Source organism: Callorhinus ursinus, unplaced genomic scaffold (genome assembly GCF_003265705.2).
Source record: "Callorhinus ursinus isolate GAN/ISIS: 27379988/994484 unplaced genomic scaffold, GSC_fseal_2.0 scaffold11, whole genome shotgun sequence".
NCBI classification, from domain to species: domain Eukaryota; kingdom Metazoa; phylum Chordata; class Mammalia; order Carnivora; family Otariidae; genus Callorhinus; species Callorhinus ursinus.
In genome coordinates this window covers 8,397,585-8,417,399 of record NW_027397073.1, presented here as the reverse complement: position 1 = coordinate 8,417,399, position 19,815 = coordinate 8,397,585, and positions in this window count along the sequence as shown.

The following is a 19,815-nucleotide window of genomic DNA, read 5'->3' as shown; positions in this document are numbered from 1 at the left end:
TACTTGCAGCCAAATGCAACCCTAACTGATATACTTACCCTGACCAAAAGACTGAAATTCGTGTAGAAAATCTAAAGATTCACTTGCAATTTCTTGACTAAATTTAGATATAAAAATCTCAGTTTTTTAACCATTTTGGAAGTATGGCTTTTTTCCCATGAAGAAGAGAAAAATAACTTAGGGATTTCTTAGATCTATATTATAACACTGAGATGACACAAAATATTGAATCATCAAGTCAGTCTCACAGGAATCACAGACTTTACTCCATAACCAAGTTTTCATTCACCTTAGCAGTGAATCAACGGATACAAGCAATCATAAGACATAAAGCATTATTCTCTTGGAGACACTCAGACTGTCTGAAACAGCTGCTCAGGATGGTCATTTATCTCTGGCTTCAAGAGGCACTCTGGTTTGGCATCTACCTGTGGGGGTTGCTCTGAACGATGAATGCTCAATGATCCTGAGATGTTGAGGAACTTCATATTTTATCACATTAATTACGTGGCATATGTGACAATACCCCATTTCCCAGCCAGTCATAAAAATCCATAAACCCCAGATTTCTTTATAGTAAATACCCTAAACAGACCCACCATATTCTGATAAAAGTATTTCATGTACAATGACTGTTAGCTTTCCACTGGTAAATACAATTTATGAGTTTATTTGAAGATCAGCCTACTAAAATGATCGTAACAAGATTTGACTGGTGTCACGCCTTCTATTCAGATTTCTCAGGAAGAGAGAAGGAATGAGTTACAGTCTTCTGACCCTTTCTTTGCCAACCACTCACCAACAAGCTGAACTTGCTATGACCTCACTAATCTTCCTGCTCTGGGAAAACTTGAAATAAGTCCTTGCTTCTCAACTTATTCCCAGTCTGAGGCCCATCAGTTCTGGACTGGCAATCCTGTGAGTAAGAGACAAACTTTTATTATGGTAAGTACTAAGCTTTGTAGACTTTGCAATTCAGCAGTTAAGTATCCTTACTAAAACAGTGCTTTTAAAACATTTGTTAATTCCTGGGGTGCCTGGGTGGCTCAGTCTTAAGCATCTACCTTTGGCTCAGGTCATGATCCCAGGGTCCTGGAGCCCAACATCTAGCTTCCTGCTTGGCAGGAAGCCTGCTTCTCCCTCTCCCAATACCCCCTGCTTGTGTTCTTGCTCTCTCTCTCTCTGTGTCAAATAAATAAATAAAATCTTTAAAAAAAATTGTTAATTCCTTTCCAAAACCAAATCAACAAGGCAACATCTTAACACTGGAAAACATATTTTTCAAATAGACCCAATCCTCAATCCATTTCTGCCAAATTCCATCATTTTAAAATACAACTGTAACAGCCATATTCAACCACAACAAACCTGTGAGGTTTTATTTACCTCTGTATATAAAGACCACATCAATATTATTCTTTGTTGTATGAAAGCATAAGGAATATACTAAATTTATGAACCATGATTTCTTACATGAATTATTTATCACTGCCTTTTCTGTTTTACTTCTATATTGTCTTTATTTACTACTATAAAATAATTTTTAATTTCCCAGAAAATTTTCTTTTACACTCTCTACCCTACCTTCATTCAAACTCTCTGCTATTTAGGCCAGTGATTCTCCAGGCAAAACACATCCTTATCCTCTGTTTTTCAAATTACGATTCTTGATTAGACAAAATAATTTTTTTAAAAAAGCATTTAAAAGCCATAAACCAGAAAGATGTTTAACACTTCTATATACCATCTGTATCAGTTACATAGATACACTTCTAGATTCTATTTGTATTATTTACCACAATACTAGCTGGTTTAACAAGTAAAACTCCAACTGAATAATGGTTTAAACACACAAGATATTTAATTTTCACTCACGTAAAACTGTTAAAACAATTCAAGGCAGTTCAAGGCTCCTCTAGGCTTTGACTGATTCAAACTGACGAACACTTTGCCATCTTATACATATGATTTCAAAGGTTGTTCTGGACGTCTATATCCAGCCAGGAACAGAGGGAGGAGCATGGAAAAACATGGGTGGGAAAGTTCTGAATGCAGGTATGGATGTGATGGAAGTCAATCCTGTTCTACTCTGTTGTCAACATCAAGTTGACAAGGAGAATAAGAAATGCTGTCTGGCTGTATATTCTAGAAGAAAAGGAAATGGGTCCTGATGATCGTGATCAATTCATACTTAAAGCCAATTCTGAGATTCTCCATTTTTTGCCTCAGTCCTCAATTCTGATTCAAAACAGAAGAAAAGGAGTCATTATTTGACCTCCTGCCTAGACATTTTCTAAGGGTGCTAATTACACCCAGTGATAATTAGGGCATGGTAGTTAGCAAGCTTGATAAGACAGAGATTTTTCTTCATCATAAGGTGTCACACACACACACACACACACACACACACACAAAAGACAGTTATTCCTCATTGGCTAAGTCAGATCTACATTTTTCCAAGCGAATACACATTAGCAAGGAGTCATCTAGCATCACAACACATTCTTTACTTAGCATGCTAATGAAGAGTTCCTGTATACCTTTCCTGAAGATCCTTCTTATTTTTCCATGATAAAGAAGAAAGTTTCAGAGGATCCAGTAAACTCTTTTATCTCTATAAAGACAGACATCCATGGAACAGGGCCACCAATTCACATTTTTCTCCTTTCTGTTCTTTTCCTTCTATTTTCTCAGGGTCATATTTCCTCTCTATCCATATTGACTTGATTGTATTCACCCTATTTAGAACGCTTTATTTCATTTTGTACAATTTTTTTCCACCTTGAACAGAAAGTCCTTGTTCTTTCTCTTACGAGAAAATATAGAACTGTTGTAGAGATGGTGTATTACCCTCAGTTCAATCATGAAGATCAGCCTGAATTTGTACACACATGGCTGTGCATTAGGAAGCTCCATCCAGAAGAGAAATAATGGGAAAAAACTGAAGGCTAGAACTATGGAGATAGCTGTGGAAATAGAACAAAAGGATTAAAATGAGCCAAATTTCTGAGGTCTAAACCGAAGAATGAAATAACACTGGTTGATGGGAAGAAGGGCAGACAAAAGAGAGTTTAAAGTAATCCTGAATTTTAACTTTGAGTTGATAAAACAACTGGGGAATTCCGAAGAAGGAAATAACTTAGAAATAAATATGTGCGCTCAATTTTAGGTGTATGAATCCATACTGGGGGAGAGAGAGAGAGAGAGAGAGAGAGAGAGAGTAATCACACTGACATTTTAAAAGGTAATTTTCTTTAAGAGCACGTTTTTGCTCTCAAATGCCTCCTGGAACACATTGTCACCATCAGATACTATTAGTGGCTATCTTACATAATTTGTTTATACTAAGGCAATAACTTTATTCTGCTGTAACTCCCCAAAACACAGACACAATGTACACATATATTACACGATGTTCGGTCTTCGGTGGAAGAATTTTCATCAGCAATGCCAGGCTTATGAGAAGCATCACACATCACGATGGGACAGCCCGCTGGGGCTGTAGACCCGTCTACGCAACACTGGAAACACGCTCCCCAAGGTTTCTGTGCTTCTTCATCTTATTTACCAAAAAATGGAAGTAACAATGAATGTTAATATTTCATTCATCTCTACAATCCTAAGAAATTGTGAAGCACAAGTTAACCAGACAATAGCCTTGGAAACTTCTTAGAAGAAAGAGTGGAGCACAGCAAGAAGTAATAAGTGCCTCCCCGCCCCCATGCCCTCCCTGGTAAAATCCAACAGTCATAAAAATTATATTCAATTGCTCACCCTTAAAAAGTGATGTCAATGACATATTAACAATGTCAGTATCCCAAAACTGTTCAAAGGGGTTCATCTTGGTGAAAATCCTTTGATTGGTGTGCTGTCTATACTCTATGCCCATAATGAATATTCAGGAACTATCAATCCAGCACATGGTAACTGTGGCCAGGACACACTATATCGATCTGACAGTTATTATTATTGTAACTTTCCAAAGCCATGTATTCATGCACCTCTGATGTACAGGGAAAATAAGACAGATCCAAAGAAGAAGAAAGAAGAGAAAAAGAAAGAAAGGAAAGAAGTGATTAAAAAAAAAAACAGCTATTTTTGTCATTGTATTTTAAAACTTTTAGAAGAAAAAAATTTCAGGGATGCCTGGGTGGCTCAGTCGGTTAAGCATCTGCCTTAGGCTCAGGTCATGATCCCAGGGTCCTGGGATTGAGCCCCGAATCTGGCTCCCTGCTCCGCAGAGAACGTGCTTCTCCCTCTTCCTGGCACTCTCCCTACTTGTGCACTCTCTCTCTCTCTGTTAGATAAATAAATAAAATCTTTAAAAAAGAAAAGAAAAGAAAATTTTATTTATTTATTTACTTATTTACTTATTTGACACAGAGAGAGGGAGAGAGAGCACAAGTAGTCAGAGTGGCAGGCAGAGGGAGAGGGAGAAGCAGGCTCCCCACTGAGCAGGGAGCCCAACGTGGGGCTCGATCCCAGGACCCTGGAATCATGATCTGAGCCGAAGGCAGATGCTTAACCAATTGACCCACCCAGGTACCCCAAGAAAAAAAATCTTAATAGAAGAAGTAAAGGAAAGAGAGAGAAAGGAAGAAAAGAAAGGAAAGAAAAGAGAATGAGAAATGAGAATGAGAACGAGAACGAGAAAGTTGCTGCCAAACCCTGACCCGCTGGTTGCCCCTCAGCACAGGATAAAAAGCATGCAGATCAGAACAAACTTCTTCGACCCTTACCCTACCAACCAACCAGATTGTCTTCATTGACACAACAGAAGATGGAAACTGAGGGTTGCTTATTACTGTTTATTACTTCTCTTCTTATTAGGGGGAAAATGTGCCTCCAAAAAATAAACAATATGTAGATCTTCAAGATTTAGCTCGTAATGAAATCCTGAAAGCAGATTTACATCTGCAAAATATAAACTCTTGTTTTAGAGGGGTTTCTTCTTATGCTATTGGAGTTTCCCTATATAATGAGCATCCACTAATAATGGGAATGCTGTTCTCATTAAGACATAGTAGTGAGGGATTAAAAGAGCCATACGTCCACATGGATCTCTGAAAGTATCAGTACTTGATGTGTTTTAAAACTATCGAATTATTTCTTTTAAATCTCTGCCTTTCTCCCATTGGCCAGGGAGTAGAAAGAAATCTCTTCTTCATGATTACCCCTCAAATGTATCCAATACATTTGATCTCTAGTAAAGTCCTTTCTGTTGTATAGACCTGTTCACTCGGAGAGTTACCTGTGTAAGCTTGTTTGAATCATGTTCATGTTAGCACTGGTTGATCTTTTAACAAAGAGAAAGATCCTAAAAGGATGGAGGTCTGTCCAAGGAGAGAGGCAGAGAAAGCTGGGGCCAACTCAGATGCCGAGTATCTAGAAGTGGAGGGACGACCGCAAGAGAAAGGGCTATGAAGGGGTTCGGGTGGGATGCCCAGCAACACATCTGATTCTTTATTAATATCCTATTTATAATGTGCTCATCCCACAGACTTTTTCCATAGACGGTAGGTTGTTCTTCATCTAGTCTATTCCTTTAGTTTGTGTCTGGTCTCAGTAGTGTTGGCTTTTAACTTAATTCCCCTTCTAGAACTTGCATATATGGGTCTAGATATTTAATTGAGGTTTCTTCCCAATTTTTTTGTCCACTTATTTAAAGATAATGCTATTGACCTTTGGTTCTATTTTCAAGTGGGAGTGGACTGACCTAATTTTGATTTTGCATTTTGCATTCATATTCAAGTTGAAGAAATGTTTAATTTGGGTTTCAGCCCAAAGTCTCCCAAGGGTGTTCAGAGCCTGTCTGCCTTCCTGAGTCTCCACCCAGTTGTGGCGCTCCCAGTGATGCTCCAGTCTCTCATGGCTTAGCCAGGTCTTAGAATGTTAAGGTACAGTGTGGGTTTTTAAGTTTTCTAATTTGTATTATTGATTCCTGAAACTGTTACCTGGACCCCAGAAAGGAGAAGCCAGTTTCTACCCCATAGATGTATCTATGCTTTCGAAGAAATTTCCTGTGAGACTCGCATTTTGGTGCCAGCCCATGAGTGTACTCCTAGGGTGTAACCTAATACCTCAGAAATAATTGATCTCAAGTAAAACAAATATTTCTGGTAAGTATCAGTGTTTTGAACTAAGGTCAATAGCAACTTTTAATATACTTAACCTATGTCAGAGATCAAATGGAGGTACTCACCTATGTGATTTTAATTGTCGTATGCAAAAAATGGAAGTAACAATGAATGTTAATATTTCTTTCATCTCTACAATCCTAAGAAATTGTGATTTAAATATATAAATATCATTTATAGAAGTATTAGTTAAACTTTAACGCTAAGAATTAATATCTCTCTGGGAGGCACATCACTTCCTAAATAAACATTGTCCAAAAAGAAAAAAAAAAGCAACCCAGCTATTTAAATATATTTGGTATTTTCTTATGCATGTTTTTAAAGACACTTAGAAGAAAAAAATTGTGTTACCTTTTTTTTTTTTTTTTTTAGGCACAATTTCCTTCATGGAGCATGTTTTAAGAAGTTCTCTCAGACACTTTATCAGACTCAGTTTAAAATCAAACAAACAAAAAAACCCAAAAACTAGCACCAGGTGCTGTATGTAAGTGAGGAATCACTAAATTCTACTCCTGAAACCAATATTACACTATATGTCAACTAACTAGAATTTAAATAAAAATTTGAAAAAAATTTTTTTAATTAAAAACCTACAAGGACGTGCCTGGAAAGAAAAGTGCCCAAGTTTCAGTACCGACTTCCCATAGATTTAACAGGACCAGTGAAATTATCCCAGTAAGAAGACACTCATTATTATCCCAATGGAGTCTTTCCCCTTTCCATTCTCTCACTGATGGACACTCTTGGTAGCATGGCCAATCGCAGCTGTCTAGCAACAGTTCATCGCCTTTGTCTTCGTGCTTTCATTTCACAGAGTAACCAACGCTTCCTTCAGCTTCTGATTGTGCAAGAAACCTGCTGCTGTTGTGTCTTCCTACTACACTCTTCTCACGCAAGTCCTCATTTTATGCAACTTTAAATCTAAAGCCTGTGCCGCATGTTCCAGGTCGTCTTCTCTGGTTTCTCCTATATGAGACTGCCACGAGCCTGACTATTAAAATACATTCGGCTCTTGTGTGGCATTAGCACTTACTCGTGTATATGATTGACTTAGCTTACTTGACTGCAAATTCTTTCTGTGTGAAAACCAGGTCTAACTCATCCCATTATCTCCTGAACTGCTGAGAACTCAGCAGTTCAATCATTACAGTAATATGAAAATATGCTGAATGAATGAAGAAAAAATAACTTCTTGAAAAAACTAATTTCTGGGCTGAATGACTAAGAGAATGTGCAATGGATACAGGTAGATAGAGATACAGATAGAGTAAAAGAGATTGCCTATACTTTCCTAGATGGAAGAAGGATGTGTGAATGTACACCAGCAAATCAATTATAGATGGAACAGTTCACAATGACTAGCTGTGGTGTGTTTAATTTTAGTTTAAGATATTTGCAGACATTCGACAGCCTGAGCTAATTTAAACAGGCTTGGGTTTTGAAGTGGTATAACTCGGCAGCGGTAAGATGAGCAATAGACAAAACAGTGTTCTGTGATAACTGGGTGATCTGGTGACATTTATTTATGCATCTCTCCTGGCTGGTGGCAGAATCTCGTTTTGAGTTTCCTAGCAACAGTATTGTACACATGTGAATATGTCCATGTAAATAGCAGACGCAACGAATAAAGTTTCCATTCGCTTATAGAGAGGACAGCTTGAATTTCCAGACCTCGTTGATACTAAACCAATATGTTTCAAAATTGCTTCAAAAGAGCCTTGGTCCAGTGGACAACAGCATATAAAATTTCGAAAAAGTATAGTCATTAAATTGCCCTGAGCTACTTTGACATGAGCACAGGTGTGAAAGTGGAAGTGTTACTGTAGTCAATGTATTTTGAAGAGGCAGAATTCGCAAGACTTTAAGGAAGCAAACTATTTTTCTCCAAATATCTAAGATAGGGAACATATAGACCAACAAATAAGAAGTGAGTTTTTTTTCTCTTTTAATTTTGAAAGAAATTACTGAAATTTATCCCAAAATTATTTTTTTTTCCCCTGGAAGTGTTCATAGTCTATCCTGCAGCATTCGCTCTATATGAGTCATGCAACAATTATGCCTCTGAAGACCCCTGGGTCATTTTATTGGCATTGGTTTGGCACTTGGGCTCAATAATGATTATTAACTATTCCAGCCAAGTTTGATTTATACTTGTGTGCCAATGCAGTATTGATTAACCTTTAAATATGCAAAAACATCTACATCTTCATAGTAAAATATGCATCTACCTAAACACATTTAGATAAAAAGGGGGAAAAAAGGAGCAATGTAAAGTGATACCCCATCCCATGCCCAAAAAGTCATTTTGAATAATGAGTCATATTATGATGCTCATTTTGAATAGTAATCATACTATGATGATGCTCCTGAGAAATTATTTTCAAGATATGGTCCTGTGAGGTGCCCAAACCACTGTGGCACTAGTGAGACTTGGTAGAGTCTAATAATTTAGTAACACATGGCAACTTTTTAACCTTTTATGTGTCAAATGATTAAAGTAAACAATATAAAAATGATATAGCACAGAGTAGGGTTTCAACCAATGTTAGATTGCTGATTCTCATTCCCTCCTCTCACCCTTATTGAATGTTATGCAAAGTCATGCAATTTTCTACAAAATATAAAACTCTAATGGAGGTAGGGTTATCTTCAGTGATTAACACCTGCCTTTTATTATAATAAATATATACATTATGTACATAATTATATATATAATTTGTTAACCATCCACACGGCATCATTGATGTCACAAAAAACTGTTTCCGATATAAAGTGTGTGTGTCTCAAAAATAGTCCTAGAAAATGTGGTATGATCCCTATATTTTAAGATTTGCTGGTGGGGGGAGTCAGTAGTGTAATACATTAGCACCTTTATGTTTTCTCACAGATTTTGTTAAAATGCCCCTTATGTCATCCGACAAACACTTGTCTGTGTGATTATTTTCAATGTCATTAGGTGCAACCCTCTGCTCAGAAGCACACACAGTGAAACATCTGTGTAGGGTAGTGTTGGGCTCTGGGGTGACCTTGCCTGGCTTAGGGCTCCATCACTTCCTGTTAAGCAAGCAATGTCCTCCTGGAGGCACCAGATGCTTCCCCAACTCTGCACCTAGGAAATGCCTAGTAGGGTAAGTTATCTTAACAAGAAAAATCTCAGCCTTGAAAGAAAAGCACAGAGTCTGGTGGGTAGGAGAAAAAAAGTTACTCTTAAATTTGGCACAGCACGAACATTCCCTTGAGAGAAATCATGCTCTAGGATCACAAGGGAATTCACACGTATAATGTAGGTCCCTTAAATTTTTTCCTCAGGTTTTAGGGTTGGTTTTCTAAGAAGAGAACAGAGAGGAAAAAAAGAGAGAAATAGTTTACAAAACCAGAGATTGCACAAAATACAAATAAATGAGGAAAACCAAACTAGAGGACATGTTTGAATTTAAAAGTAAATTACACTTAATGTCAAAAAATGAAGGTAGTATATCATGATTGTTCTTTTTGCATATGAAATCAAAGTAGTTGAGCCCCATTGAGAAGTTGTAGTTAAAATCAGCGGAGAAATAATTTAATAAATACCTGGCTTGGACTTTTAAACATGCTCTGGCAACATATTTTCAAAGTTTACTGTGAGAATTGCATCGATCCCATTCAAAAGCAGATTCTGGGGTTATGGTACTAAATCGGATTTTCAAAAGGAGGACCCTGGGAACTCATATTTTTAACACATTTTTCTTCTGTTTAAGTTTGAGAATGCTATTCAAACACAAAAGGAAATGCATCTTTCAGAATTATCTTATTTAATGATCAGGAGTAGCTGTAGAGAGGCAGAGACGGAGATTCAGACTCAGTACAGAATGCTGCTCCTCGTCTGGAGAGTAGTCCCTTATCTGAAAATGCCCAAATCTGTTCCAGGGAACAGGGAAGTAAATTTCAGTCATTTCAAATCACTTGCCTCTTCATCAAATTACAGCTGGGGCTCTCTCCTCCCCTGAAGCAGCATGCAGTTTGCCATACTCAGAACTATGGTACCACAGTACTCGCCAAATCATCCACTGCCAAACTGAGACAACAGACCTCTCAAGATGGTAAATTGCCACATTGTTTCTTCAAAAATGAATAAAACCCTTTCCAGAAACAAAGACTTTGTAAAATTGTGTTGAACCACTAGAGCAAATGGCTCTCTTCACAAGGAGGATTGGTTTTTGTTTTTGTTTTTTTTCTCCTAGAATGAGATATTTTTTCCTGTACCTACTAACAGGAAGCTTACTCTCCAGAAGGGAGTATGGTGGGGGGATGGGTGAAAGAGGTAATGGGGTATCACTCGCTGTGATGAGCACTAGGCGTTGTATGGAAGTGTTGAATCACCATATTGCACACTTGAAACTAATATTACACTGTATGTTAACTAACTGGAATTTAAATAAAAATTAAAAAAAATATATAGTTAATTTAGTGCTCCTCTGTTGGACATTGTAGTTTTCCTGTTTCGTTTTTTATAAATGGTATGATTAATTTCCTTGAGTATATGAGTGTATGCACATATACACTTATACACATAGATATGTGTTTGTGAATGAAATATATATGTGTATATACAATAAATAAAATTTTTCACCTTAAAAATAAAATTACTGGGCTAAAGGTTATAAATATTTATGGGCTGATATTAAATGGTCTCAAATTGCATTTTAGAAAGGTTGTGCCACTTTACTTTTCTAAGAGCAATATGCAAGAATGCATATTTAACCATAAGCTAGTCTGTTGCAAATTTCCTTATAGGATGAGAACATCCTGAAGATTCAGTCAAGTGCTATGTATCAAGGAGTCTCAGTCAGAGATTCTTAACACCATAGAACCACACAAGTGTTGTTTTTATGAGCACTTCCAGATGGGGAAAACACAAAATCCAAACTCACATGGTCTATAGATTTTTGTCTTGCTCCAAATTATACTCTCTTATCTCTGCCTCTGATCATCATCTTTGTTTGTTGTTAAAGGTCAGGCAACCAGCACTGACCACTTTTGACAGTAAGACCAATGGACCTCAGAAATACCTGTGACAAATATTTAAAGGTAACAAAAACCCCTGATTTAATTTCCACATTGTTTTAGTGACTATGCTAAGGTAAACGTCTTGAATAAAAATATTGTTTAACAAAATCAGTAATGCTATCTTGTAAAATTTTTGATAAAAATTAATACAATCATTTTTAAAGATGCTACAGAATTTTCACTGGGAACAAATTCACATTAGTTTGCCCCACATATTTGCTAACATCATAAGAGCTCGTGCATAATTTATAAGAAACTAATTTAGTCTTGAACATAAATTTTCTGGTGGTGGAGGAAAGTTCTTGATTATGCATGTTTTATGGCTTACCTTTTTCTCCTTCCCCTGATAAACTGTAAGAGTGTTGCACTTCTATACATTAACTTTTGACTGTATGGATTATAGACCAGTAGGGACCACTGTGAAAGTCTCTGGACACATGCTTGTTACAGTCGTGGATAAGAACATTTCATTTATGATCTAATGAAAAATTGGATTAACATTTTAGACTTTGCTCTTAGGCACCTCACTTTACAATCTAATAAAATTCCATTTACTCAATAGATAACATTTTGGGGATTGAGCCTACAGGAAATGTTTTTGTCTTTTAGATTAAAAATATGTATTTCTAACAGCAAAACTAAATATTTTGAGCCGTATAAAATTCCTTCTCTCTGGTCTCACTGAGAGCTACATTCTCAGTTGTGCAGACACTGATATTTTTGCATGCATTAGGTGGAAATGCTACTTAGCATGCCCCTATTTCTGGCACCCTAAATCTCCTTTGATCAAGGTACCCAGTATATTCCAAGCATACCTGCATGGCATTGTAGAATAGATCTGACATGAAATAAAAATTTCTGTATCTCAGGGAATATTTTCAGTCTACTATCCCCCTAAACCCACCCCCCTCATTTACCCAACCTTGATAGATTGATCCATTATTCATAATTTAAATATACATCTTGGGCACCTGGGTGGCTCAGTTGGTTAGGCGACTGCCTTCGGCTCAGGTCATGATCCTGGAGTCCCGGAATCGAGTCCCACATCAGGCTCCCTGCTCAGCAGGGAGTCTGCTTCTCCCTCTAACCCTCCCCCCTCTCATGCTCTCTCTCTCTCATTCTCTCAAATAGATAAATAAAATCTTTAAAAAAAAAAGAATGAAAGTGAACTAAAGATATTTTCTGATAAAGAAAAAATAAGAATTCATCACCAAAAACCTATACTGTAAAAAAAAATAATAATAATAATTTAAATATACATCTTAAAAGCAATTCTCTCATGAAAAGGAAAACAAACTAATATAATTCATTTTTCTTGGTGGTAAGACAGTGTGGATCTTGAGTCCATGAAGCAAGGGGTTTTGGGGGGACATGGGGCCTTCCCTGAAATGGGGAGAGAGCTAAGTGGATATATACGGAAAGCAAAAAGATGTTCAAAGCTGAGGGAAAGAGGTAAGCAAGCAGCTGCGGTGTGCTGGGTAGGTCTAGGGTATCTTGACTGTGGTTCTTCCTAGCTGTTTCATCTTGGATGAAAACAATTGTTTCCATGATCCCAACTGAAGGTTGAAAATACCTAACTTGGGGGTTTGTTGGTATCATTGTATCAAACAATATAGATGAAAATCTTTTTGTAAACTACAGAGCAAGATATATACATACAAATATTATTTTGCTAGGTAGGGAGAAGGAAATGTATAATGTAATCCAAAGAGAAAGCCTGACACACTTTGTCTTTTTCACAATATTACCCGGTTTTCTGTTTTAATTTTTGTTTTACAAAATAACTGTATTTGAAATATAGTTCCTGTCATCCTGGACTCAATATATTTAGATTAAAGACTCCATACAAGTAGAGAGACAAACAGGTTTTTGGCAAAAATTAAAGTTCTAACTTCAGTTATGGCCCATGATTTAGTTTTCATTGAAGTCGGTTAGACCCAATAATTGTTCAGTTAGACAGAAAGATCAATGCCTCACATTGTTTGAAATGCATTTTTTGGCATCTTTGCAGTGATTTAACGGAGAAGGGAGTGGAGGACGCTGGAAATGATACAAGCATTTTACTGCAAAGCAATGTCTGCACACTGTAGGTGCTTAATAAATACATGTGTGCTGTCTGATTTGTAATTTAAGGCACCCAGGTACTAAAAGATAACTGTGTGCTTATTCTAAAAAAATGTGTAACTCATAATCATGTACAATTTAAATTAATTTATCTTAAGTAGGGAGGGTTGGATGGGACCATGTCCACTTTGCCGTGATACTGTTTATTGTTCCCTGTTAAATAACTGAACGTGCCACAGCGTAGAACCACACAAAACCTGCTGCAGGTTTGTCCCAGGAGAGGCTGAGGAGACCAGGAATCTGCTGTGGGTGTAATGTGTATTTACATCAGTTTTTAGAAGCTTCCCTAAGCTGAGTGCTTTTCAGTAGCCTGTGGGAGTCAGAGGACACGCCCAAGTGGAGCGGACTGTGAGACCCTGCTGAAGATTCTCAGATCCTGTTCATGAAAAATCGAAGCAGGCGCCTGAAGCTGCATGTCAGGTCGACGGCAACCGTCCGCTGATTTGTTCTCGCCAAGCAGCTCTAAGGACATGCTGGATGGGTTGTTAACACTGATGATTTCACTTAAATCAACAGGTGATACCTCTGACTAGAATATGCTGGACAATTAGCATTCTCGTAAAGAATACGGAACAAATGAGAAAGAGAACTCACACAGGAGTTATTCTCATTCCTGATGCAGGATGTGGGCTGCGTAAAAACATGCTATTCATTAAAGCAAAAGCAGAACAGACTATCAAAGTTACCCCCCAAAAAGAGAGTGCACTGTCCTGCTTGGGTTGTAGCCATACTGGGACTTGGATTTAACCATTGGCTCCTTTCAGGGACATCAGGCAGAACAACCTTTTGACTCTTTTATCACCTGTCTGCGAAGATTGTCATTTCTTTGTCTCTGGTAGCTCCCTAAAATGTTCTCCATATCTTACAAATCTAATTTGTGATGAGAAGAGCCTTGTAATATTTCAAAATATGATGAGCTATTTGCACTTCATTTATTGTTTTGTTTTCCCTTTCCCGATGGTTGATTTTGGAAGAAGAATTTTGGTAAAAGGACTCCAGGAACAGAAAGTTAATACCAGGAGGATGTTATCCAAAAGACCCAGTGTTATATCCCAGCGCTCTATGCTAAGTTTGAGTGATTTTACAATTTTTTCTTCAGCTTCAGTGAAAAAAGAAATGTAATTGTGCCATTTCCTAGTTCTCTCTGTGTGACAAACATGTAAGCAATTACGCTTTAAAACTGGTGATCTTAACACTATTCTAAAAATGCTCTTTCAAAGGTACATTCAAAACATTAGAACACTTATTTATTCTCTGTAGCTCCTCTCCTTTCAAAATCTTCATCTCCTATAAAATAAAAATAGAATCGAACTTTATTTTTTTTTAAGATTTTATTTATTTATTTGAGAGAGAGAGAATGAGAGATAGAGAGCACGAGAGGGAAGAGGGTCAGAGGGAGAAGCAGACTCCCTGCCGAGCAGGGAGCCCGATATGGGACTCGATCCCGGGACTCCAGGATCATGACCTGAGCCGAAGGCAGTCACTTAACCAACTGAGCCACCCAGGCGCCCCTAGAATCGAACTTTAATTAAAGTGATGAAAAATGTATGATATATATGCATTAGTGATGAATCATGAAAAAAAAGTAAAGAAGAATCTAGGATAAAGAAAAAAATGAAAAAAAAGGACTGATTTAAAAATTAATATTTCTGGAAACAAATTGCCAGCAAGATTTCACTTAGAGGGGCGCGTGGTTGGCTCAGTCATTAAGCGTCTGCCTTTGGCTCAGCTCATGATCCCGGGGTCCTGGGATCGAGCCCACATCGGGCTCTCTGCTCCATGGGAAGCCTGCTTCTCCCTCTCCCACTCCCCCTGCTTGTGTTCCCTCTCTCTCTGTGTCTCTCTCTGTCAAATAAATAAACAAAATCTTAAAAAAAAAAGATTTCACTTAGAAATCTTCTCTTTTGACTGATAGAGAAACAAGCACCTTTAATAAAATAATTTTATCTTCTTTTTTAGAGCTAGTGATCCTTTACTTTGCAATGTTTCGCTATTGAAAATAGTAATTTTATGTAGTCACAAGCAAATAATTCATGGTTTTGACTGAAATAAACTGCCCAAATTATTCATTGCACCAGTAACTTAAATCTTCCATACAGTGTGTCTCTATGCAAAATACAAACTTTTTAGTGAACATTTAAAAATCCATCCTTCTTCCTTCCCCCAACTCCTCTTCCCTGCTACACACACACCTCATGAAATTCACCCTCAAGGATCAGGCAGATCATGTTGGTGGAGTCAGGATCTAAAAAATTAACATGTGCGTAGTAGCTCCATATGTTGAATTTTAATGCCAAAAATATATATTATATATATAACGGTTATCATAGAATATTTTCACGGCTTTTTGTAAGCATATGTCATTTGCATCTTAGAGTTAAACATTTAGAACATTTATATTTTGAAACACAGCATGAAATCAAAATGAAATAAGTGGAGAATCTGCCACAGTGTTGTTTTTCTGTGCTCATAATACTCTACTATTTATGACTTGGCTGTCTGGAAGGCCTCCTTCACAAGACAAGCACATGGCTGCTCCTTCTAACAGAAATTCTGTGTTCTCTGTCAGCGTACGGCGTCATTGCTAAGATTATTTATAGTGTTTACATCTAAAAGTCACAACCTCTGACTCTAGCGGGAAGGAAGCCAGAGGCCGGTTTGAAGGACAGAACTTCTACCCCACAAATCAGTGTGCAAGTGTGGCAGTCATCTCGGCTGGTGGTAGGAATTGTACCAATCCGACGGCCCAGTTTGAGGACCCCCACACGGAGAGTGAGAATTTTATGAGTGAATGAACAGAGACAGAAAGGGAGAGGCTGGGAGAAGGCCTGTCTTTTTAATGAACTGTACTTGTTATAGAAGCCAGAAGATAGAAGGCTCTGTTGGAGATACAATTCTTGTTTCTTTTCTCTAATGTGATGTTACTGTACTTGCCACTGTTTCAAACTAGCAATTACTTTACAAGGAGTGAAAAGAGGGGGGAAAATGATATCATTTAATAAAATGCTTAACCTTCAGCAGATGAAATAAGGTGAATACAATTTAAAAGTAAAAGCAGAGGCTTTTTTTTTTTTGGCTTAAAATCAACATAAGCATGAGAATGGAGCCTATACTAATTATGCATGCATTTTTTTCCATAATGCACTAATCAGTTCTATGCTTTTCTGTGTTGCAGTGTTTTAAGAGAAGATGGTGCTATGAGATGGGTAAAGGAGGAACTAATAAAAAAAGGTATTGACTGTCAGAACCCTGGGTGAAAATCAGAAAAGTGCTTATTGGGTACAATTTTTAAGAACAAAAATATTGAGCCAGGAGACTGAAGATAAATTTCACCTAATAATGGTGAAAGTAATTTCACAAAGGGACTTAATCACAGATCTGTACCTCTGAAACAAATAATGCAATATATGTTAAGAAAAAAAAAAGAATAAGATAGCAGGAGGGGAAGAATGAAGGGAAATAAATCAGAGGGGGAGAGGAACCATGAGAGACGATGGACTCTGAAAAACAAACTGAGGGTTCTAGAGGGGATGGGGGTAGGGGGATGGGCTAGCCTGGTGATGGGTATTAAAGAGGGCACGTTCTGCGTGGAGCACTGGGTGTTGTGCACAAACAATGACTCATGGAACACTACATCAAAAACTAATGACGTAATGTATGGTGATTAACATAACAATAAAAATTTAAAGAAAAAATATAATATTCAAATTAAAGTAATTCAAGGAAAAAAAGTGATCTACTTCCAAAACGTGTCTATAATGATCAAATGCAGTGAAATACTAAAATAGTTGTATAGCTTTTTTTGTATCTGTTATATGAAAATAAAAAGAAAACAAATGTAAAGAAAGGCAGACTGCCACATGCAGAGCCTCATTTGGATATGTCTGGAGTCTTGGAAGCTTTACTAGCTTACGTTCTCGTACAAATGAACCCCGAGAGCTTATCTGGAGATTTCAGCAGGGTGGTGAAGTTCCTTGAAGACACTTAACAGAAGAAATGTCCTGGGTCCTCCTTTGGGGAAGGTCATCTTCTTGGTCAGACTGTGTAGCTCAGGAAGGGACACACATGGAACCTTTGGAGGATGGGACTAACCTGTCAGATCAGCCAAATCAACCCTGGCAATCGACAGGGTGACAGATGCCGCAATCAGATGGTCCTCACATCCCCAAAATAATCTTAATGTGTGCTTCTCTTCCTCTTTAATCTTGCGAATGATAGAGATCAAATATAATTTATAGTTTTGTATTCACCCCATATAGAGATGAGGGGATATTTGAATCATCCTAAATGCCAAAAATTACACCTGGTTCTTAATAAATTATCTCTTTTAATCAGACTACAATTCTGGGTGCAATGTGCTCTTTTGTAGATAAACTAAGGTCGATGAAAGAAGATAGCTTGTCCAAATCCCATACCTGGGAATAAGTTAGACCAATCTCATTCAGAAAATGGTGGTTTTCCCATCATAACTTACTTATGAAGTATATTGCTCACTTCATTTTCCACGACTTGCTCAACAAATGCTTATTCTATGGAATTTCCTTTAGATGTTAAAACTTATTTTTGTGAGACTTATTAAGAACATTCAAAAGACCTTTGCTCTGTCTTCATATTTTGCATTTTGTTTTATTTGATTTTATATATAACATTATTCTGTATTTTTGTCCATTGTCATTTATAAAATTATATATATAATAGATAGTATACATTTATTTTATGTATGTGTGTAATATTATAGATAATATATATTTACTTTATATATATATGTGTGTGTGTATAATACACAAGATCAAATCAGGGAGGCCTGGAGTTAAATAGGCCTATAGTAACTGGAATGAAGTTTATTTTACAATTGTGAAAGAGCTTCATAGATAATTTTTATAATTTTTATTTTATTTTATTTTTTATTTTTCCTAGAACCCCAGATACTCAGAGATGAATACAAAACCTTTTCTCCCCCATAACTTGTTCTAAAGTTCTCCTTCCTCCTCTGCTAAATAATGGTTTTTATTTTTATATTATTATATTTTTATACACATGAATTATTATAACTTGCATCTCTTGTTTTTATAAAAGAATGGAATACAGTTACATGTTTTCAAAGAGAAGCTCTAAGGTTCATTTGCTACATGATCTAAGCTAGGTTTCTTTACCTTTCCTCCTTACATAATCGTCTTTGACTTATGGCTATATCCATGAGAAAAATAAATAATTATTCAACAATTTTCAACCCCCTGAAACCTTCAGGCATGTTCCCACCAGGAAGGAAGACTTTACTGTTGTAAACCATTCTCTCATGGGTACAAAACCAAGAAGATGGTGAACTAGAATGGGCAACTAGCTCTTATCATAATGCAATTTTGGAGGGTCAAGGTCTAGTAAATGCCCTAAAGAAATGCTGGGGAGACAGAAGACACTAGTATTTGTTGTTTGGGAGATGAATGCAAATAACATCCCAAATGGAAAAGGCCACAATCCCACTGAGATAGGTTGCATTGTCGATTTTGATTTGTACACTTTTTCTTCCTTGCCTTACCCCCTGGCAAAGCCCCTGCCTGCACAGTCATGATCCCAAAGCAGAAGAAGGGCAGCACAAGTCAGGCTCAGAAGGCTAACACTGGGGCGCCGTCCACACGTGGGTGCAGCTGACATGCCAGCCAGGCCAAAAGCAGTCCTTCCTGCGCACACCCTCTTCACAACTACCGACCATGGCCTTATAGTCGGGGAAGAGTCGACTTCAAAGAGGAGTGCATTACTGGCAAAAGGAAGGCTCCACCCTGGCAGAATCACCTGGTGGAGGCCCAGCACATTTCCTGATGTAGCTCAGAGGCTGACATCAGTGGTCTTCCATTCTGAAAAACATTCCTCCATTACCTTAAACTGACCAGACAGTATACAAATCAGGCGCCGAATCCTGCTGGTGCTAATTCATTCATTCATCTCCCAGCAATGCACCAAGACCAACTACGGCATCAAATAACCTCAAGGAAACATTAGGTATCTAAGGAGTAACACTAAAAGAAAAAGAAAGAAAGGAAGGAAGGGAGGAAGATTCACAAAAGGTGAATCCAAATTAATGGAACAGTAGAATAAGAATTTAAAAGAATCATAATAATTATTTCCAAAGTGATAAAAGAGAAATATTAGTTGTCAAAAAAGAGCATTTATAATAAAATAACAACAAGACAGGGTATGAAAAATAAAGCATTTGATGGAAGTACAATGAAAACAGAGAAGATTCTATTCTATTGCAAATTATTTAGGCATTGCATTTATTATTTATTAAAATTTATTAAAATTATGTTAATACATATTTATATATTGTGTAGGCATTAATTTCCAGTAATGAAATCTGTTCTATCTTAATAATCTTAAATAATACATTGATATTATATATTACTTATATAAAAATATATTTATATATTATTTGAGATTATTAACATGTAATATGTACCATAATAGGTAATACATTACATATGTATTCTTTTGGATACATTTGTATATTTAC